The sequence below is a fragment of the Nicotiana tomentosiformis genome, chromosome 12 (assembly GCF_000390325.3).
Source record: "Nicotiana tomentosiformis chromosome 12, ASM39032v3, whole genome shotgun sequence".
In the NCBI taxonomy this organism is placed as follows: domain Eukaryota; kingdom Viridiplantae; phylum Streptophyta; class Magnoliopsida; order Solanales; family Solanaceae; genus Nicotiana; species Nicotiana tomentosiformis.
The window spans coordinates 87,051,624-87,072,532 of NC_090823.1; the positions used below are offsets into that span (position 1 = coordinate 87,051,624).

At 40.4% G+C, this 20,909-nt stretch overlaps 1 long non-coding RNA gene across 1 annotated transcript in view; it reads left to right on the top strand.

The window, feature by feature from the left end:
* The first annotated feature begins 7,421 nt into the window (after positions 1–7,421).
* Positions 7,422–20,909, top strand: part of LOC138903675 (uncharacterized) — a 30,075-nt gene continuing 16,587 nt past the window's right edge. Inside the window, exon 1 of the long non-coding RNA XR_011413010.1 lies at positions 7,422–7,453. This is a non-coding gene — a long non-coding RNA (uncharacterized lncRNA). The remainder of the gene's footprint in view (positions 7,454–20,909) is intronic.

Genomic DNA, 20,909 nt, shown 5'->3' on the forward strand with positions numbered 1-20,909 from the left:
CTACCACTACTACTACTACCACTACTACCACCACTACCACCACTACTACCACTACTATTATTACCTAAACATAAAAATAGACTTATTCCCTTAAGAAGGTTGTCATGCCACCATCGTTGGGACCAGTCAACCGGTTCACACAAAAACTACCTTTGGGAAGAACCGTGGTGTTAAGAAAACCAAAGGCTTATTATCTACGAACGCATAAACAATATGCTACTCAACAAAAAAAAAACTAAAGTGGAAAAATAAAGAAGCTAATGAACAATAGCTACTAAAGATAGATAAATACAAAAAAGAGAATAAAGAGAATCATCAAATTATTACAGACCAAATGTATCCAAAGTGTGTCAATGTATCAAATAAACTCCACCCCCTGAATAAAAGTAAGCATTGTCCCCAATGCTTAGCAAAATGAGAGTGAAAGAAGAGAGGGTGAAGAAAAACTCCATAAGGGTCCTTGGACATCTCAGTGTCCCCAACAACATCATCTCCCTTAGGGTCATCCAACTAAATCTCATCATCATCATATCTAGGCGTAGCGGGAGTGACGAACATCGCATGCACTACCTCGACAGTGTCAACAGCTAGGTCTGGCTCCTCAAATTGGCCAGTTAGTGCTACCGATACAGATGGTGCTAAAGGATTTGGGGCAGACTGGTGCGGGTCAAGAAACATATTAAAAGGCAGGTCTTCGGCTGTGGCAAGTCTAGTCACCTCATTTCGGAGCTTCTCCATTGATTTATTGCTTGCTTGGGACTTCCTCATCTTATTCCCTTCCTTTCCCAGCTCCTCAATAACTGGCCCGCACTGTGCCAAGGTGTCCATGATTGTCATCTGGTTCTCCAGAATCTTCTTTAGTGTCTCATCAATGTCAAAATGGGTCTGAGGTGCCTGTGTAGTGGACTATGCTGCAACAATACTAGATAAGTTAGACAACTGTGCAGTAGCTATCTATATCTAGTTGTTGGGACTCACCAATGTCTGGGAGACTCGCAACACAAATAATGGAGCTGTGGGCATGGGAAATTGCCTCAGAGCTGCCATGGGGGATGTGGTAGGAGCTGAGGATGATGTCAAAGGCATAGAAGCGGCACTAGAAGAAGGCTCAGCAGAGGTGGATGGAAGATCAACTGTCTCAGTAACTACCACTGTTGGCTCATCAGACTGACCTGTGGTGGTAGAAAGTTGGACTTTCTTCTTTGGGTTGCTCGCATCCATAAGTGAATACTAGCCGAATGGCTTCTTCGCCTTCACCTTGGTGTCAAAATCTCCCGGCTCTATTTTTGCATCAATGAGGTACTCTGTGATAGTGTTGGGATAAGGGTAGGCCGAGCTATCCTACCGTGATACAATGAAATGTTAGCCGACATCACGATACCCACATTAATTGGGTACCCGGTCATGATGGAAGCCACAAGCACTGCCGAGGAATAGGAAGATGAGTCTGATTCTGGCTTGGATCCAATCTGCTGCAGACAACGGTTTGCCACCCTTTCGCCTCAAAACTCAAAGTGCTTCGGTGGATGGGAACTCCAGCAGTAATCCATGGTGGTGGCGGCCCTGGTGCTGCTAAGCTTTTAGCCAGCCAAGGTCGGACTTCCTCCTTTATTGCACATTTCTCCAAATACTCCTTTGGCTCAACATCCTCAAAGCCCAAGTACGGGTTTAGCATATGCTAATCAAACCATACCTTGAGGTTGCGCACTTTGGTCACCTTCATCCCTTTCTTTATATGAGTATTTCTGGGTTGTATGTCTCCAAATCTTTTAATAAGAAGTGGTTCTCAAGAGTCAACGACCTCAATGGACACCACATACGAAAACTAGTAAAGGCAGCCAAGCGGACAAATCTATCCTCCCAGACCTTCTTCTACATTGATATCTTCATACCTGTAGCTGTACCATATCCCCCTATACCATAATCGGGGATCTCATGTATAATGATGTGAGATAAAGAAGACTCATCCCTGAGCTGGTACCTGGCCTGTGGCCTCGAGTGTGTAACTGTCTGCTCCTCATGAACAGAGACTGAGTTGCCTTCTAACACCTCCCTAGATGGGACATAGGAACTAGACTCGGAAAGGCCTGCACCTCTCCCTCTGCCGGCTGGGTTTTCTTTTTGATAGTCTTAGGCTGGACAAGGGGCAAGGTACCTCTACTTTGATCACGAGAAGAATCACCCTTTCCCTTTGAAGTGTCGCCTCGACCTCTTGATCGAACCATTGTCCAAGTGCGGTTGCAGATTTCAAAAGTTACAATTAGACAACTTTTTTCTACTTAAGTTTATCAATTTCTCGCACAATTAGCCATGGCAACGTTGTAAAAACATGAAATTGCACTAACCCAACCCCATTAAAGTATGTATTAAGTTTACCCAAGTCAGATCTACCCCACATGGACACATAATTGAACTCTAATAACAGATGGCCTAAAAAGAACTAAAAATCTAAAATTTAAACTAACACAAAACTTTTAACATGAAATTAAAGCATACCAGATAGAGTGAGTGTAATGGGTGGATAATCAAGGTGGTTGTGTTGAGGAAAGTAAAAATCTCCAAGAAAATCAGCAGAGCAGTAGTGTTTCGTTTAGAGAGGGAAAAGTGTAAAATGAGGTCTATTGTTCTATGTATACCAACTATTTGAGAAGGGGCAAAGAAGCGAGTGCGGCGACACATTTTCATGTTCGGCCTTCACTCTATCACCTGGGCATACATTCTCAGAACCCTAAGTGCGGTCCGCACATTTTCAGGTGCGGCCGTAGATTTCATGTGCGGTCGCAGATCAACCTCCGCACTGACAAGCTCAAACTTAAGAGAGTTGGTATTTTGACATTTCAAATGTGTGGTCCGCAAGAGAAATGTGCGGCCGAAATTCTCTTTTGCTGTGGCATATATAAATGTGCGGTCCGCACAATTTTTGAATACTTAGACATATTTTTGTCTACCTTTCTTGTAAGTCAAACTCATCATTGTAGCACACTTCAAATCAAGTTAGAACACAAATAACACCTAACTACAAAATAAAAAAGAAAAGAGACATGTGTTGCCTCCCAAGACGCGCCCGATTTAATGTCGCGACACGACGCAAAATACTATCTAGTAAAATGAATGACCGCCATGTGGCTATCTCCAACCTTGCTCAAGTAGTGCTTCACCCGGTGACCATTGACTCAGAATACTTCATTATTTTTGTTCTTCAAGTCTAATGCACCAAAAGGTGTCACACCAACAATTTCAAAAGGAACACTCCACTTGGATTTTAGCTTCCCGGAAACATCCTCAACTTTGAGTTGAACAATAATACAAGATCGCCCACCTTGAACTCTTTGCTCCAAATGTATTTGTCATGAAGATATTTCATATTTTCTTTGTACAAGGACGAACTCACATAAGCATGATACGGGAACTCATCCAATTCATTCAAATGTGTAACCCTAAAGTTAGCGGCTACATCACAATCAAGATTCAACTTCTTTAGAGCCCACATTGCCTTGTACTCTAGTTCCATCAGAAGATGACAAGCCTTTCCGAAAACCAACCGATATAACGACATTCCAATAGCTGTTGTGTAAGCCGTTTGTTAAGCCTATAATGCATCATCAAGCTTCTTGGACCAATCCGTCTGATTAGCATTCACCATTTTTGAAAAGATACTCTTTATCTCCTGGTTGGAGACTTCCACTTGCCCACTATCTTGTGGGTGATAGGGAGTCGTGACTTTGTGAGTGACACCATACTTGTTAAGTAAAGTGTCAAAAGCCTTGTTGGAAAAGTGTGACCCCTTCACTTATAATTGCACGTGGAGTACCAAACCTTGTGAAAATATTCTTCTTTAAGAAAGCCACTACACTTCTCGCCTCATTGTTGGGTAAAGCAACAACATCAACCTATTTGGACATATAATCCACCACGACCAAGATGTAGGTGTTTCCACAAGAACTCACAAAAGGGCCCATGAAGTCAATGGCACACACATTGAAAATATCAAACTCCAAAATGGCTGTGAGAGGCATTTCATTTTTCTTTGAGATTCCACTGACCCGTTGACATTCATCACATCTTTTTATTAACTCACTAGCATCCTTGTAAAGAGTGGGCCAATAGAAACCACAACTAAGTACTTTGGCCGCCGTTCTTGCTCCACCATGATGAACACCATATGGCGAAGAATGAAAAGCCTAAGAATATCACCTTGCTCTTCTTCCAGTACACACCTCCTAATCACCCAATCCGTATAAATCTAGAAAAGGTATGGTTCATCCCAAAAATAATCTTGACAATTCCTTTTGAGCTTCTTCCTTTGGTTTGAAGAGAACTCATCCAGAATAATTCCACACACAGAAAATTTTCAAAGTCTGCGAACCATGGCACCTCTTTCATTGAAATTTCCAAGAGTGCTCATCGGGGAAGGATTCATTGATTTCAAGGCCATCTTGCGGTCTCCCCTCCTTCGCCAAACGAGATAAGTGGTCTGCCACTTGATTTTCACTACCTTTCCTATCTTGGATGTCAATATCAAATTATTGTAACAAGAGCATCCATATCATCAACCGAGCTTTGGAGTCCTTTTTGCTCATAAGATAATGAAGTGGCGCATGATCCGTGTGGACAATAACTTTTGCACCCATTAAGTACGGGCAAAAATTTTCAATTGCAAACACAATAGCAAGGAGCTTTTTCTCCATACCGGTATAGTTTACTTGGGCATTATTCGTAGTCTTACTAGCATAGTATACCGGATGGAAAATTTTGTTTATGCGTTTCCCCAAAACAGCCCCAACAGCTACGTCACTAGCATCACACATGAGTTCAAAATACACACTCCAATTTGGAGCGGTGATGATGAGAGTAGTTGTCAACTTGAGCTTTAACAATTCAAAAGCTCTCATGAAATCATCACTTAAATTAAATTTTGCATCCTTCTAAAGAATCTTGCTCAACAGGTTCACCACATTAGAGAAATCTTTGATAAAGCATTGGTAAAGACCCGCATGGCTTAAGAAACTCCGCACATCCTTCACCGAAGTTGGGGGTGGAAGCTTAGAAATCACCTCAATCTTTTTCTTGCAAACTTCAATTCCATTCCTTGAGATTTTATGGCCAAGGACAATATCTTCCTCGACCACAAAATGGCATTTCTCCCAATTGAGCACCAAATTTGTTTCTTCACATATAGCCAACACTTTGTCTAAATTTTCAAGACAATCATCAGAAGAATCTCCTACCACTGAGAAGTCATCCATGAAAATTTCAAGGTAGTCCTCTACCATGTCCTTGAAAATATCCATCAATACACCTTTGAAAAGTCGCCGATGCATTGCACAAACCAAATGGCATCTGCTTGAAAACAAAAGTGCCATAGGGACATGTAAAGTTTGTTTTCTCTTGATCTTACGGAGCTATGAGAATGGTTGTAGCCCCAGTACCCATCAATAAAACAATAGAAAGCACGGTCGGCCAATCTATTGAGCATTTGATCTAAGAAAGAAAGTGGAAAATGATCCTTCCTTGTGACTTTGTTGAGCTTGCGATAATCCATACACACCCTCCAACCGGTCACCGTTATTGTAGGATTCAACTCATTCTTGTCAGTGGTGACCACCGTCATGCCTCCCTTATTTGGGTCACATTGAACCGGAGAAGTCCATGAACTATCGGAGATGGGGTAGACAACCTCGACATCCAACCACTTGATAATATCCTTCTTGACAACTTCTTGTATAGCCTCATTGAGTCTCCTTTGATGTTCAATAGATGGTTTAGCTCCATCCTCCAATTTGATCTTATGCATGAAAAAGGCGGGGTTTATACCCTAAATATCCGCCAAGGTCCATCCAATAGCCTTCTTCCTCTTTTGTAGCACTGCCAATGTGGAATCTACCTGCACATTAGTCAAACAAGAGGTAAGAATAACCGGTAAGTAGAACAAGGGCCAAGAAATTCATATCGAAGATGTGGAAGCAACGAATTCTACTCCAAGTTAGGTGGCTCGTCAAAAGAAGACTTTGTAGGAGCATTCTTCCTATTTTCAATATCCAAGGACAATTTCCAGGATGCATAGTTGTACGACCCCATTCCTTACAGAGAGTTCACACATTCCATGAAGCCATCCATCTCATCATCATCAAAGTTGAGCAAGACGACCTCCAACATATCACCAACATTGATTATAGCACTTGTATCATCAACAATGACATCGGTCACTAAATCCACAAAAGAACACACCTCATTACTATTTGGTTGCCGCACAGACTTACACACATGGAATGTCACTTTTTCATCACCAACCTAGAAAGTGAGTTCTCCGGCTTCAACATAAAAAAGAGCCTTACCCGTAGCAAGGAAATCTCTCCCAAGAATAGTTGGCACTTCATAATCAACCTCACAATCTAGAATGACAAAATCCGCTAGAAGAATCAATTTATCAACCCGGACCAAAACATCTTCAATCACAGCAAACAACCTTTTTATGGTGTGATCAGCCATTTGCAGTCTCATAAAGGTGGGTCTTGGTTGCCCAATACCCAAAGTCTTGAAACCGAACATGGAATCAAATTTATACTTTCCCCAAGATCCCAAAGAGATTTAGCAAACTCGGCTTTTCCAATTGTACAAGGAATCGTGAAAGCACCAGGATCCTCCAACTTAGGAGCCATTGAATGAACAATTGCACTCACTTGATGAGTGACTTTGATGGTCTCAAAATTCATTGACCGCCTTCTTTGTAACAAGATCCTTCATAAACTTTGCATAACCGAAAATTTGTTCCAAAACTTCGACCTATGGAATATTGATTGAAAGACTCTTCATCATTTGAATGAACTTCTTGAATTGATTCTCACCATTTTTCTTGGAAAGTCTTTGAGGGTATAGAGCTTGAGGCTTAGGCGATTGTACCTTAGCCGTTTGTACTACCGGCTCCGGTATCTCAATAATGTATTCCCCATATGGGTTCACCTCCTCTTGAGTCTCCTCCACACTATCATCAATATCAATTAAGATATATGTGTAACATTTATGCAATGAGATGCTTTACTTTTTAGATGAAATTTCTTTAATTAGATAAACATATTTCCATCTTAGCCAGTTTCATTTTAAATGTTATGGTCCTTTCATTTAACTTAGCATCTAAAATGTTGTCAATATTTGAAGTTTTTACGAGAACTTATCTCTTTGTTATTTTTAATATTTGACAACTGGGAAAAGAGCATTTTGTAAGTTTAATGGTCTTTTACGATCGCGCGAAGTGCAGGCAAATTTTCTAGTATTAATATAAAAGTAGGAAATGAAGGAGTGTGGAACCTCTCATAGAGGAGGATTGCTATTTATATTTTTCCTGTTTCTTTTTTGCTTTTTCTCAAATTTTTCATCGATTAAAAATTTAACTGTCACCTCCATAACAATCACCTCTTAATTACACTAACAATCATTTCTCTTCCTTCTAAAAATAGTGTTGTAACGACCCGACCGGTCATTTTGAGATCTAGGGCATTGTTCGGAAGTTTGAGGCCTTAAGTAGCTTCACTTCACATATTATGACTTGTACTTGTGGTCGGAATTGAACTTCGGGAAGTTCGGAGTTTTTTTGGAAAACAAATTCTAATTTCGGAAGCTTTAAGTTGGAAGAATTGGCTAAGGTTTGACTTTTGAGTAAACAACCTCGGAATCGAAATTTGAAGGTTTCGATAGGTTTGTATGATGATTTCAAACTTGGACGTATGTTCGGGTTGAGTATCGGATCACCCGGGAGCAATTTAGCGCTTATTATGGAAGATTGGCATTTTTGAAAGTTTTAGAATTTCATAAGTTTGGTTTGAAGTGGATTTTTATGTTATCGATGTCCGTTTGGAGTTTCGAGTCTTGGAATAGGTTCGTATCATGATTTATGACTTGCACGTAAAATTTGGCGTCATTTCGTGGTGTTTAAGTGTAATTCGGACGCGTTCGGCGAAATTTGAAGGTTGGAAAGTTGGAAGAAAGGTTTCGGCCGTCGATTTATAATTTTAATGTTGTTTGACGTGATTCAAGGTTTCGATTAAGTTCGTACCGTGTTGTGGGAAGTGTTGGTATGTTTGGACAGGTTCCCGGAGGCCTCGAGTGCGAATCGGATTGGAAGCAGATCGAGTTTGTACTTGGAGGAAATTGCCGAAGCTTAAGGCTTCTGGTGCGATCGCACCTTCGAGGTTATGGCCGCAGGTGCGAGATCGAAGAAGCGGCCCAAGGGTCGTAGAAGCGGTAGGTGTTGATACCCAATTTTGCCCTCATTTGTTTTAATAGTATATACGCTTTCAAATATCATTTGGCATCATTGCTTAATTTACAAGAGTTATACAAGTATTTTCTATAATTTTTATAATTTTTAATGCTTTAAATTAATGTTTTTTGCATTTTAATTACCTTAATATGCATTAATTACCCCTTAAATTATTTTGTGAGGACTTAATGATCCAAATTTATCATTTACACCCACATATATGTTTACAACATTTTAAGTTCATTTCATATGATTATATTTGCATTTTTACCTAATTATATAATTTTTGCAAGAATAGCCTACATTCTATACATAATTATATTTATTATATTAGTTATGTTAGAATATCATTTTTTCTATTTTATAATGTTAACCTATTATTTTACAGCATTTTACTGCATAAATAGTATTTTTATTTTTTTATTAATCACTTTTATAAATTATTATTTCTTAAATTTCGTATATTTAGTTTTATAGCCCAATGAAAGGCTAATTTTCGAACCAAACAGACCCAAATCCCTGTCCCAATCCCTTTAGCCCAAACAAAACGACCCTTTTGTTCCAAGCCGGTCGGGACCCGTTGAACCAACCCGCCCCGCTCGAGTTTTAATCTTGGCAGTTGATCTCTCAAGATCAGTGGCCCACCACTATCCTACCATTTTTAATAACCCAACCCCAAATCCTAATCCCCATTCTTCTATAGACCACCTCCCCCGTTTCCCTCGTCTTTCCTCCTCCCTCCTTCAGAAACCCTAGCTGCCTTCACTAACCTTCTCCGAATCCGATTAATTCATGGATTCCTGCTATGATTCACTTACCTTTTATGTATTATCTCATTGTTCTTTACAAGATTATGATATTACATAGTACTTGCCCCATTTTTGGCAAGCACCAATCTTCCGAATCAAGAGAAATCAGACTCACTCCTCAAGATTCAGACAATTTTTCGTCTATATACACTCATGGCAAGATTATATGGGTCTGATTTAGCAAGATTCTTTGGCCAATATGAAATACTGGGCAAAACTAGGGTTTGCCTGATTTTTCTCTTAATTTGGTTCTAAATCGATTCTGCATGCTTTTCTTTCCTTATTTGTGTTTGATTGATTATATTTCCTTGTTTGTTTTTTCAATTTTCATTACTATATAAACCTATCCCCAACTCCCACAGGGGATTCTGAATTGCAAAAGAAATCTACAATTGTTCTCTTACTATTTCTTGTCCTATACTATTTTGAGGCTCACTCTTTTGGCCGGCTGAAAGACAAGGCCACCAGAATTCAATTCTCGAACCTTTCTCAGTGTGAGCACTGCCCGGGGTTTATTCGAAACCCTTGGGAACTCTGACGCACTGAGATTCTTGGGTTCTACTGCTCGTTTTGCTATTGACATTGAAGTGTTACTGAGATTACTCTCCTTGTTTACTTGTTCGTCTGTAACTGGTAATGTAGCTACGACTCTTGCAATTTCATTTTTTTCTTCTCGTTTAAATTCTTGCTCTACATATCTATGTCTCTGAGAATTTGTATGAACCAACCTGCCATTATATGCTTTGAAACTCTTCTTGAGGCTCTATACCTTCTAGTAGTCCAACTTGCATATTTGTTGCCTTGATTCTGCCTTCTTAAGCCTACTTGCAAAATATATGTGCTTGAATGCTCATTACTATTGTCTATTCTGAGTTTGATTTCTTGCCTTGTTATGTACTCTTGTGATGAGTCGAGTCATGCCCATAACCTCTTCTAAGTATTGAGTCATTCCTGCGCGACTTGATACTTTTCAAACAATTAACTCTCGATCATGTTATTAGCCCAATCATGCTTTCCATGCTACTTGTGAACTAATGCTCATTCCCTGCCTTGTCCTGTACCTTTGTGATGAATCCATGCATGTGTTTCAGACCTGGTTAAGTCATTCCTTTCCAACCTGCTAAGTTTTGATGTTGTACTGATTAGCTAGGGCCTGCTTTCATGTCATTTAAGTTCTAATGTATGCTTATGCAATCCTGTTTGATACCTTAGGGAAGACCTCATGTCTAGCCTCTTCCCCCATATGTGATTAAGCCTAGTGCAGGCTAGTCCTGTTAACCTATATTTGACATATCCTTGCTCATTGTGAGTCCTGGTGCTATTTAAACCTTCGTGTATGATTGACAATGTTAAAAGTCTTCATGCCCAATTGACTAGATTATTACAGACTATGTTCATTAGCCCCATTTTCATCATATTTGCACTAGACCCTCATGCTAGAAATCTTAATTATTTTCGTCTGTAAATCTGTAAGATTCCTCTATCGAGATTGTGTTTAAGTTATATCCTGAAACTCTATTTGGGGTTGTCTGTTGGTTTGTGATGTTCCATCATGTCTTCTGAATTTCTAGCATCTTATGTGTATAACTCCGTGTGATCTCATCTACCTGCTCTGGTTTAAACTACTGTTAGTTGCAGTCCTAAGAATTAAGTGTGTGGACTTAGAGTGGTTTGATTAATTTATGAACATCTTGTTACTCATGTGGTTAAGTCTGGCATTGCTGGGTAAGTTGATTCCCCCTTTCAGACTTAGTATAGGTTTGGGTTTCAGTCATGCAACTGATACACTCTATTGTCCTAGGGTGTACTTATACCTGGGTTTACTATTTTTTGTGTGAAGAATGAGATCACTGAAAACCTTGAAGTTGCTGGGTTATTCCTCTTTGGGCCTCATTGCTTATTGGGCTTATACTCATTCAACTTGTAATATTCAAGCATGTACTCTTCATTTTAGGCATGTAATGATTTGTAAACAAATAATTTGGGCGTTAGTGGAACTGGGGAATGGGTGTGCTTTATTCTTACATAAGGGGTAGTGAACATGCCTATAGGGTCTACGTGCTTTATTTGCTACCTTGTTTAACTTGCTTTACTTTTGCACGCTAGTAGAAATCATGTCTATAAGAATCGCACACACCTCACCTAATTTGTCTAATACTCGCACCCTATCTCAAACATGTTAGTAATTTCTATACTTGATTTTCACATTATTACTATGTGTTTAGCAGCATGCCTATAAGATGTATAACACATGCTTTGTCAACCTAGAAACCATGCCTATAGGACATCGAATAATCATTTGGTCTATTGCTTCTATTACTTTTAGGGTACTGCCTATCTAGATTTCATGACTATAGGACCCTAATCTTTTAATCAACTACTTTTGTTGCTTTTATTACACTGCCCCGCCTAGATGACATGCCGATAAGAGTAAAGTATTATAAAATCAATTTCAGTTATCAGCTACTAGAAATCCTGCCTATAGGATGCCGTCACATACCTAAGAAGTAGGTCTATAAAATCAACACTGGTAATTCGGAATTATGAGATCGTTTCACTGTCTTATTGCGCAAACAATTAGAAATCATGCCTATAGGACTTGTAACGCCTTTAATATGCAAGTTTGTTAGTTTAAAGCTTCACTTCTGTCTATACAATACTGGAAATCAGAATCACATAGAAACTTTGCCTATAGGACTTAATAGTTCTAATGCGTTTGAAATTGTCTACTACCTAACTGCCCGCATGCATTTGTTGTTTATGTTTGAAGGTTAACTTGAGCCTTTAATTGTACTCACGTGTAGTCCTACATGTTTTTGAATATGCGCTAGTTTTATCATTTTGAGCATCCTAAGTGAAGTCTAGAACCACCCAAATAGAGGTCCAAAGTCTCCTGGACCATACGTATGAGAAAGATAGTGCACGCATAGGGTACGACCTAGAATTGAATTAGAGCGCCTTTAGGTAAACAACTTTAACATAGTAATCGGGTAGCAGGAGATGATAGTCTATTCCCGCTAAATAATATGAGCAACCCCTATCTTAAAGGATTTGTAAAGTATTATTTATGTTACACGAGGTGATCCTTTAGGTTAAAAAACTTAGGACCCCCTCCTTTTCTTTATGTATTTGTTATTTACACTTGGTCATCTAACATAGATCAATGTAATTGTATCCTTATACTCATTAATATTTGTGCCGATTCTCACGTGTTCTAATAAGACACTTCGGCTTCTAAATTTCCCTTTATTTATTTGATCACCTAGAATAATTACGTAATCCACATAATTTAAAGTTCGGTCGGGACCCATATAATTAAAGAGTGCCTAACACCTTCTCCTTGAGGTAATTTGATCCCTTACCCGATCTTTGGTAACACGGACTAGTCAAACATAGTTATTTAGAAATAGGAGCCCTAACTCACCTCAAAATCGTTTGGTGGCGACTATTCCCTTTTAATACCCATTTAAACGAGTTGTCACACGTCGAAACCCGCTTTCACGAGAAAACGGGGCGCGACAGCATGTCGACTCTGCTAGGGATTACTTAGGCTCTTACCATAATGAACTTGACTTATGTGGATTAATTTCTTTGTCTTAAACTGCTATTACATGCACACCCCTTTCCCTATTCACCTTTATTTGTTTTAAAACGCTATTATATGCACATCCCTTCCCTTATTCTCCTTTATTTGATATGACATGCATGATCTCTCTCCATCTCCTTCATCTTATCTAAGACTGCTATATTATGACTCTCCCATCCCTATTTTCCTACTTGCTTCATTACGTTCTCGCACATTTTTCATGAGCTAAACTGACTTCTCTCTTTTGTCTTTCTTTTCTTTTCTCCTCATGTTCACTTTTACTATTTATTGCTTTTATGTACTTTTATCATGCAAATACTTGGAAATGTGTTATTACTTTTGCATAACGCATGCTCCGTATCATACTTCACTCGTGCCAATTATCAACATAGATGCACTTGATAAGTGTCCGCGCTTTCTTGTAATCGCCCTTCTTAAATCGGAAAGGCTTATTTGAAATAGACTAGTCGATCAACGGTGTAGTCGACGGTCCCGTGCCTTTCCCTCTCAAGTTGTCCAATTGGGAGTACCAGTCTAGACCCTTCTAGAAACCCTACTCCAATTTAAAATGTACATGCATCATGCTAAATCTAGTACGGGTTGAAGTGTGGTTAATGTAAGAACCCGCTAAGATGAACCTTGTCTACAGTCCGACGGGACTTCCACAGTCCTAATGGACACTATCATATTATGTGCATTACTTGGAGAAGATGTGCCAACGTGTTGATCATCATTGCATAAGTAGTAAAATATGGAGGGGAAATGGCTAACCTTTGTTTGTTTGCAGAAAATGAAGCACGAAATCCCCAGGTTCGGTATGGTCCAGAATATCCCGCCTTTGCTACTTGACTGATGGAAAGACCTTGTACCTTGTGACAAGAATTATGTGAGGAGAGTACTTGTTGACCTACCATCTTTGTTGAACATTCAACCAAATAGGGAGCTGATCGAGGCCGCCACCATGTTCTGGGATGGGAAAAGAGTTGTTTTCCGATTTGGCAATATAGAAATGACTCCTCTACTAGAAGAAATAGGAGGTTTCGCCAAGTTGCCATGGGATAGTCCAGGATTACTGGTACCAGAGAATCGTACTCCCCGTGGTTTTATAAGAATGTTGGGTTTTAAGAAGAATGACGAACTGCTTTATCTAAAGAAATCATACATCCCTTTTGAGTTTCTCTACGAGCGATATGGGTATAGCAAGCCATATGGTCTTTACCATGATGAACTAGCCATTAATTCCTTAGGATGGGTGCACCGCCAGATTTATGTGCTCATTGTCTTCTTCTTGGGGTTGTTGATATTTCCAATGAAAGGAGGAAGGATTCATACTCGCTTAGCCATGGTCTCCAGGACCTTAATGGATGGAATCGAAGGACAAACTTATACTATCATCCCAATGATCTTAGCTGAAATGTACCACGCTCTAGATCGGTGCAAGCAAGGATTCAGACACTTTGAGGGTTATTATCTATTGCTACAAGTCTGGCTGCTGGAACACTTTCAGAAGGGCGAGTATCATCAACAGCTTCTGCGAAGGCCACTAAATGACTACATAGCCAACCATCACCCAAAGAAAATAATGTTTGTTCCAGACACGTTTGCAAAACCTGGAAATGCTATAAGTTGGGTGTGTTTCTTCATCAATCTGACAGACGAACATGTGTATTGGATGTTAAAATGGTTTTCTAGTAGCGAGTTCATCATCAGATCGAAGGGGACTACTCACCTGGTGCTGATCGGGCTGCGAGGTATCCACCTTTACGATCCTATAAGGTTAATGAGACAAGTCGAAAGAAAAAAAGTCACACCTCAGCTTTCCAATAAGGTCTAGTACAAGGCAAATTTCAAGGGAGATATCATTCCGTTCAAGTTCAAAGCGCAACACACGTGGAACCAAAAGATCATTATGGAAGGGGAAACTATTGAGCGAGACAGGTATCACGACAGTCATATGTACGACTATCTGTCATGGCTAGAAGATGACGTAGCAAGGGACATCAAGCCGAGAGTCAATCTGGAGGATAGGGTCATAGATGAAGTGGCTGAGGCATAGTTTAAGTACAAGTGGCTACGCAAAAGGGTGTTCGAGTCCGAAGCTAAACATCTGGAGCAACACAAAGTAAATATGGAAGCGATAAGGGAATGAAAGGAGATTGCCACTAAGTCAACAGAAAGATTGAAATACTTGGAACAAGGACTGATGGAGCTAGAAGGGAAGATGATAAAGAGACTCTCAGATTGTCAAGGCATGGACGACGATGAAGGAGGAAATATGGCAAAAGATTACTTACTGTAGGATATGCACGATCTGGGAAATCTGATTGATGAGGTCAAAAGAGCCAAGCATGGAGAAGGTCCTTTAGGGACCTAGTAGATTAGGAGATGATGTTCTTTACTACTTTCTAGCTTAGATTGGATTTCGATAAAATAAGGCTAAATGCTATTAGTAACTTTATTATATTATTGTCGATTTAGTAAAAGTTTGTTTTGACTCATTTTTGCATTAATGAAATGAAGCAAATGTTGGCACCAATCTCCTACTCTATATGTCGCTTAAGTTTACCTCAGGCAAAATGAGGTCCCCAAATTAAGACGCGAATTATTGCATGACTTTGCAAAACATGTTTAAATATTGCGAACACTCTTTTATTTCACCTTACTGACTTGGTTATCTTTTGCTTTTTTCTTTCTTTTTGATTACTCCCATTCCCAAAGTTTGGTTCGTGCATATTGGCATTATCAATATACCACTCTAGATGAAGAGACCCTCTACCTCCTCCTCCACCGAGAGACCCGAAAAGCAAAATCAAGAGCAAAGGGAAAATGGATGATTTAAGTGGTATCCGAAAAGACAACGCTGCTGTGGCAGAAACTGTTGACACTTCAGATGGCAGAAGTACTCCGAGGCAGAATGAGTTAGTCTTACGTTTGGAGAAGAAAATACTGGAACTACAGGGAGAGCTTGAGCACGTCCAAAATTTGGCAAATCTCTCCCTTACTCTCAATGATCCCGACATCAACCAGCAAAACCCAACTACCCAGAATCAAACACCACCACAAAACGCACAAAATCAGAATCCTCCACCCGTAGTTCTGAATCCTCCCGCACAATACCAGTATCATAATCCCGCACCTCCCCAGAACCTTAGCCCACCACCAGTGCAAACCCCTCAACAACATCACCATCATCCAGCTAAATACCCGTAAACCACCACTTATCATACTTCCCAAAATGCACCATAACCTACTCCCGATCCCGAAAACTCGACCAACGACCACCCGTATACCCAAGTTCCAGGAACTTATCAAAGCAATCTGATATATGTGGAAACCTTACCCCATACCCCACAACATACCCTATATATACCCGAACCAACTAAGAAGGACATGCTCATTAGAAACATGGCAGAGGAACTCAAGAAGCTCACAGGGAGAGTCTAGAGTATTAAAGGTGGGAAAGGCGTTGGAGGTCTAAACTATTAAGACATGTGTATTCAGCTGGATATGGAATTGCCGGAGGGTTACAAACCTCCCAAGTTCGAAATGTTCAATGGTACTAGTGATCCGAAGGTGCTTTTGAGAACATACTGTGACAAGCTTGTAGGAGTGAATAAGAATGAACAAATCTGCATGAAACTATTCATGCGAAGCCTTACAAGAGACGCTTTGTCTTGGTATATCAGTCAAAACCCAAAGAAGTGGGTTAATTGGGTGAATAAGGCATCAAATTTCATGGATAGATTCAGGTTCGACACGGAAAATGCGCCGGACATTTTCTACATTCAGAACCTCAAGAAGAAGCAGAAAGAAACCTTTCGCGAGTATGTTACTCGTTAGAGATTAGAGGCCGCAAAGGTAAGGCCAGTACCTGAAGAAAAATAGATGAACAAGTTCTTTGTTAGGGCTCAAGATTCACAGTATTACGAAAGGTTGATGGTCATCAAAAATCACAAAGTTCTCAGATATCATCAAATTAGGGGAAAGAATAGAAGAAGGAATCAAGAGTAGGATGGTAACTAATTTCGAGGCGCTGCAAGCCACGAATAAAGCCTTGCAATCAGGAGGTATCTCAAAGAAGAAAGAAGTGGGTGTCGTGATGGTAGAACCCTCACCACCAAAATATCAACCCTCACCACCAAAATACCAATACCCTGCCACCACCCACCATGCCTACAACATTCAACCTGCATATTACCATTCACCTCCACTCTCCCACCAAATCTACCCAAAGCCACGTCCTAATTTCGACTGCAGACTACCTAGACAATACACCCCAATTGCTGAAACCATAGCCCAACTGTATGAGAGACTGAAGGACGCCGGCTGTGTCACCCTTATTCCTACTATTTTTGTGGAAACTCCCTCCCAATGTATCAACCCCAACAAAACATATGCTTATCATTCAGGCATGAAGGGTCATACCATTGAGGAGTGCCGCACGTTGAAAGACAAGATTAAGACGTAGATCGACACTAAGGTTATATAAGCAAAGGAAGTTGTACCAAATGTTTGCAACAACCCTCTCCCGGATCACAGAGGTGAGGGAGTGAACATCATAGAAACTGATGAGGAGTGGAACCAGGAAGGGTCCATTGGACTGATTCGAGAGGGAGATGCTCCTAAAACATTTGCGGTCACCCTCACACCAGTTGTGGTACAAACCGAGGTGCCATTTAAAGTTGAGATAGCTATACCCTTCACTGTAATAGTAGCTTTCACACTATCTTACAAGTCTAATGCCATACCGTGGGATTATGTTGCGAAAGAAAGGAGAAAGGGAAAATCCAAAATGGAAGAAATAGGTGCCACGCAAGGTACGGCTAGGATTGGCAGAGTTTACACACCTGAGAATCTGGGAGGAACAAGCAAGGGAGCTGCACATAAGTCGCCTCTTGTTAAGACTAGCACTGACGATCTCCGGAGGAAGATACAAGCAAAGGAGTACTCTGTTGTTGACCACCTGAACAAGACTACTGCTCAGATATCTATCTTATCACTGTTGCAAAACTCAGACGCACACAAGAATACTTTGATGAAGGTGTTAAGTGAAGCTTATGTACTCGCCAACATCACTAGTGGAGAGATGGATAACATGGTCGGACAGGTACTAGATAGCTACAAAATCACTTTCTACGAAGATGAGTTACCACGAGAAGGACGGAGTCACAACTGGGCATTACACATCACAGTGCAATGCGCCAGGGTCTTGATAGATGGAGGTTCGAGTCTGAACATATGCCCACTGACCACTCTAAAGAGATTGGGTAAAGGCCTGCATGAGATACAAATGGGAAGCATGAATGTGAAGGCGTTCGATGGATCTTAGAGAGCCATTATCGGAGAAATCAACCTCGATCTATAGATGGGTCCAACTTGGTTTGATGTTGAGTTCCAAGTGCTAGATATATCTGCTACTTACAATCTATTGTTGGGATGTCCATGGATGCATGCAGCTAGGGCAATGGCTTCAACTATGCACCATGCTGTGAAGTTCAAGTGGAATCATCAGGAGGTGATCATTCATGGAGATGGAAGAAACCCCATCTACAACAATCAGACCGTTCCAGTCATCAAAAATAGGAGGAAGTTGGGCGGGGAAACATATCACCGCATCGTACAGGTGGACGCAATTGAAAAGGATCGATAGTGGAGCAAGAATATAGAAAGTATATTGTTGTGGACAGGATATGAACCAAGCAAGGGTCTTGGCAAAAAGCTTCAGGGGATCACCAAACCCGTACAACCACAGTATCATGGCATGACCTTTAGACTCGGATATGAATATACATGGAAAGAATATCAGGACTGGACACCGCCATGGTGTGCCCCTTATTATCCACTAGATTGACCCGTACCACCGCTGCACCAGACATTCCATCAAGCCGACATGATGTAGGGAACCGAAGAAGGAGAGGTTTTGGCCAGTATGAGGAAGTTGTTTCTATATGAAGAAGACACGTACTGCAGTGCAAACGTTGGGGAGGAGGAGGAGGAATACCTTACCATTCATACAATGGAAGAGGGAGTTCTTCTAAAAAACTAGACCGCTGCACCGTCCCGGGCTCACCGAGTTCTTGGGTAGCCTGACAAATTAGCATGAATTATTTTCAAATAGTTTTGAGTATTAAAGACATTTTCAGCATTTTATTTTGAAATAATACTCGAGCCATCGAGTCATACTTGTTTACATTTTAAAGCTTTAATGCATTACTGCTTTTCATATTTATTATTATCTTTCTACATTCTTTTCAGCATAATTATTACATATCCCGATGAACCTATGACTGTGACATGTAATGAGATAACACAACATAAGGAAAGTGATTCGGAAGATCTGGAGGATGATATAATACCTGAGAAAATCGTCAAATAAGTAGAGGAGTTTGAAAACAAACCGAAGTCTAATTTGGAAGAAACAGAGGCCGTAAACTTAGGAGATTCTGAAATAGTCAAGGAAACTCGTATAAGCATTCATCTATCACCGTCAGAGAAAGAAGAGTATATCAGGTTCCTAAAGGAGTATGAGGACATCTTTGCATGGTCCTATGACAATATGACTGGCTTGAGCACATCCATAGTAGCTCACAAGCTACCCATCAATCCCATGTGTCCACCGGTAAAGCAGAAGCTCAGAAAGTTCAAGCCAGATATGAGTTTGAAGATAAAAGAGGAGGACACCAAGCAAATAAAAGCCAAGGTTATCCGAGTGGTCGAATACCTGACCTGGTTAGCCAACATTGTGCTAGTTCCAAAGAAGGATGGGAAAGTTAGAGTGTGTATCGATTACCGAGATCTGAACAGAGCAAGTCCTAAGGATGATTTTTTGCTGCCCAACATACACATACTAATTTACAACTATGCTAAGCATAAACTCCAATCCTTTGTGGATTGCTTCACAGGATACCACCAGTTTGGATGGATGAACATGATGCTGAAAAGACCGCCTTTATCACACCATGCAGAATATATTGTTACAAAATGATGTCGTTTGGTTTGAAGAATGATGGGTCCACCTACATGAAGGCCATGTCGACTATCTTCCATGACATGATACACAAGGGAATAGAGGTGTACATGGATGATGTTATCATCAAATCTAAAAGGAGTCCAGATCACATAGTAGACCTGAAGAAATTTTTCGATCAACTTCAAAAATACAACTTGAAGTTGAACCCATTGAAATATGCCTTCGGAGTCCCTGTTGGAAATTTGTTAGGTTTCATCGTCAGTCGCCGAGGTATCGAGTTAGACACGTCAAAAATCAAAGATATCCAGGACTTGCCACCGCCAATGAATAAGAAAGATGTGATGAGTTTTCTAGGACGCCTCACTTATATCAGCCGTTTTATAGCACAATCAATGGTGATATGTGAGCCAATCTTCAGAATGCTGAGGAAAGATGTTGCAACTAGCTAGACTGAAGAATACCAGAAAGCCTTCGATAAAATCAAGGAGTATTTATCTAAACCTCCCGTGTTGGTCCCACCAGAACCAGGAAGACCTCTGCTGCTTTATCTGTTTGTGTTGGAAGGAGCCTTTGCTTGTGTTTTAGGACAACATGATGAAACTGGCAGGAAGGAGCAGGCGATATATTTTCTAAGCAAGAATTTTACGCCTTACGAAGCCCGACACTTTTTATTGGAATGCACCTGATATTCTTTGACATGGATAGCCAAAAGGTTGAGACATTATTTCTGTGCGTACACTACATATCTCATATTAAAGATGAATCCACTAAAATACATCTTTCATAAACCCATGCCTACGGGTTAGGTTAGCAAAGTGGCAGATATTACTGAGTAAGTTCGACATCGTCTATGTAACTCAAAATACAGTCAAAGGGCAAGCTTTGGCGAATCACTTGGCAGACATTCCCGCAGACGGAGAATACGAACCATTGAAAACACATTTTCCCGATGAGGTATCGTTTGTAGGAGAAGATATTACCAAGGCATACGATGGTTGGATGATATTCTTCGATGGAGCAGCAAACTTCAAAGAAGTGAATATCAGAGCTATCTTAGTATCGCAAATCAGTCAACACTATTTGGTATCCGTAAACTCAGGTTTCTGTGCACCACAGTTCGTACATCCACTACCCCCTATCTACTGGTTTACGGTACTGAAGCCGTTATTCCATCCGAAGTAGAAATCCCTTCTTTAAGAATCATATAGGAAGCTGAGCTCGGCGATGCAGGATGGGTACGGAGCTGGTATGAACAACTAGCTCTCATTGATGAAAAAAGAATGAACG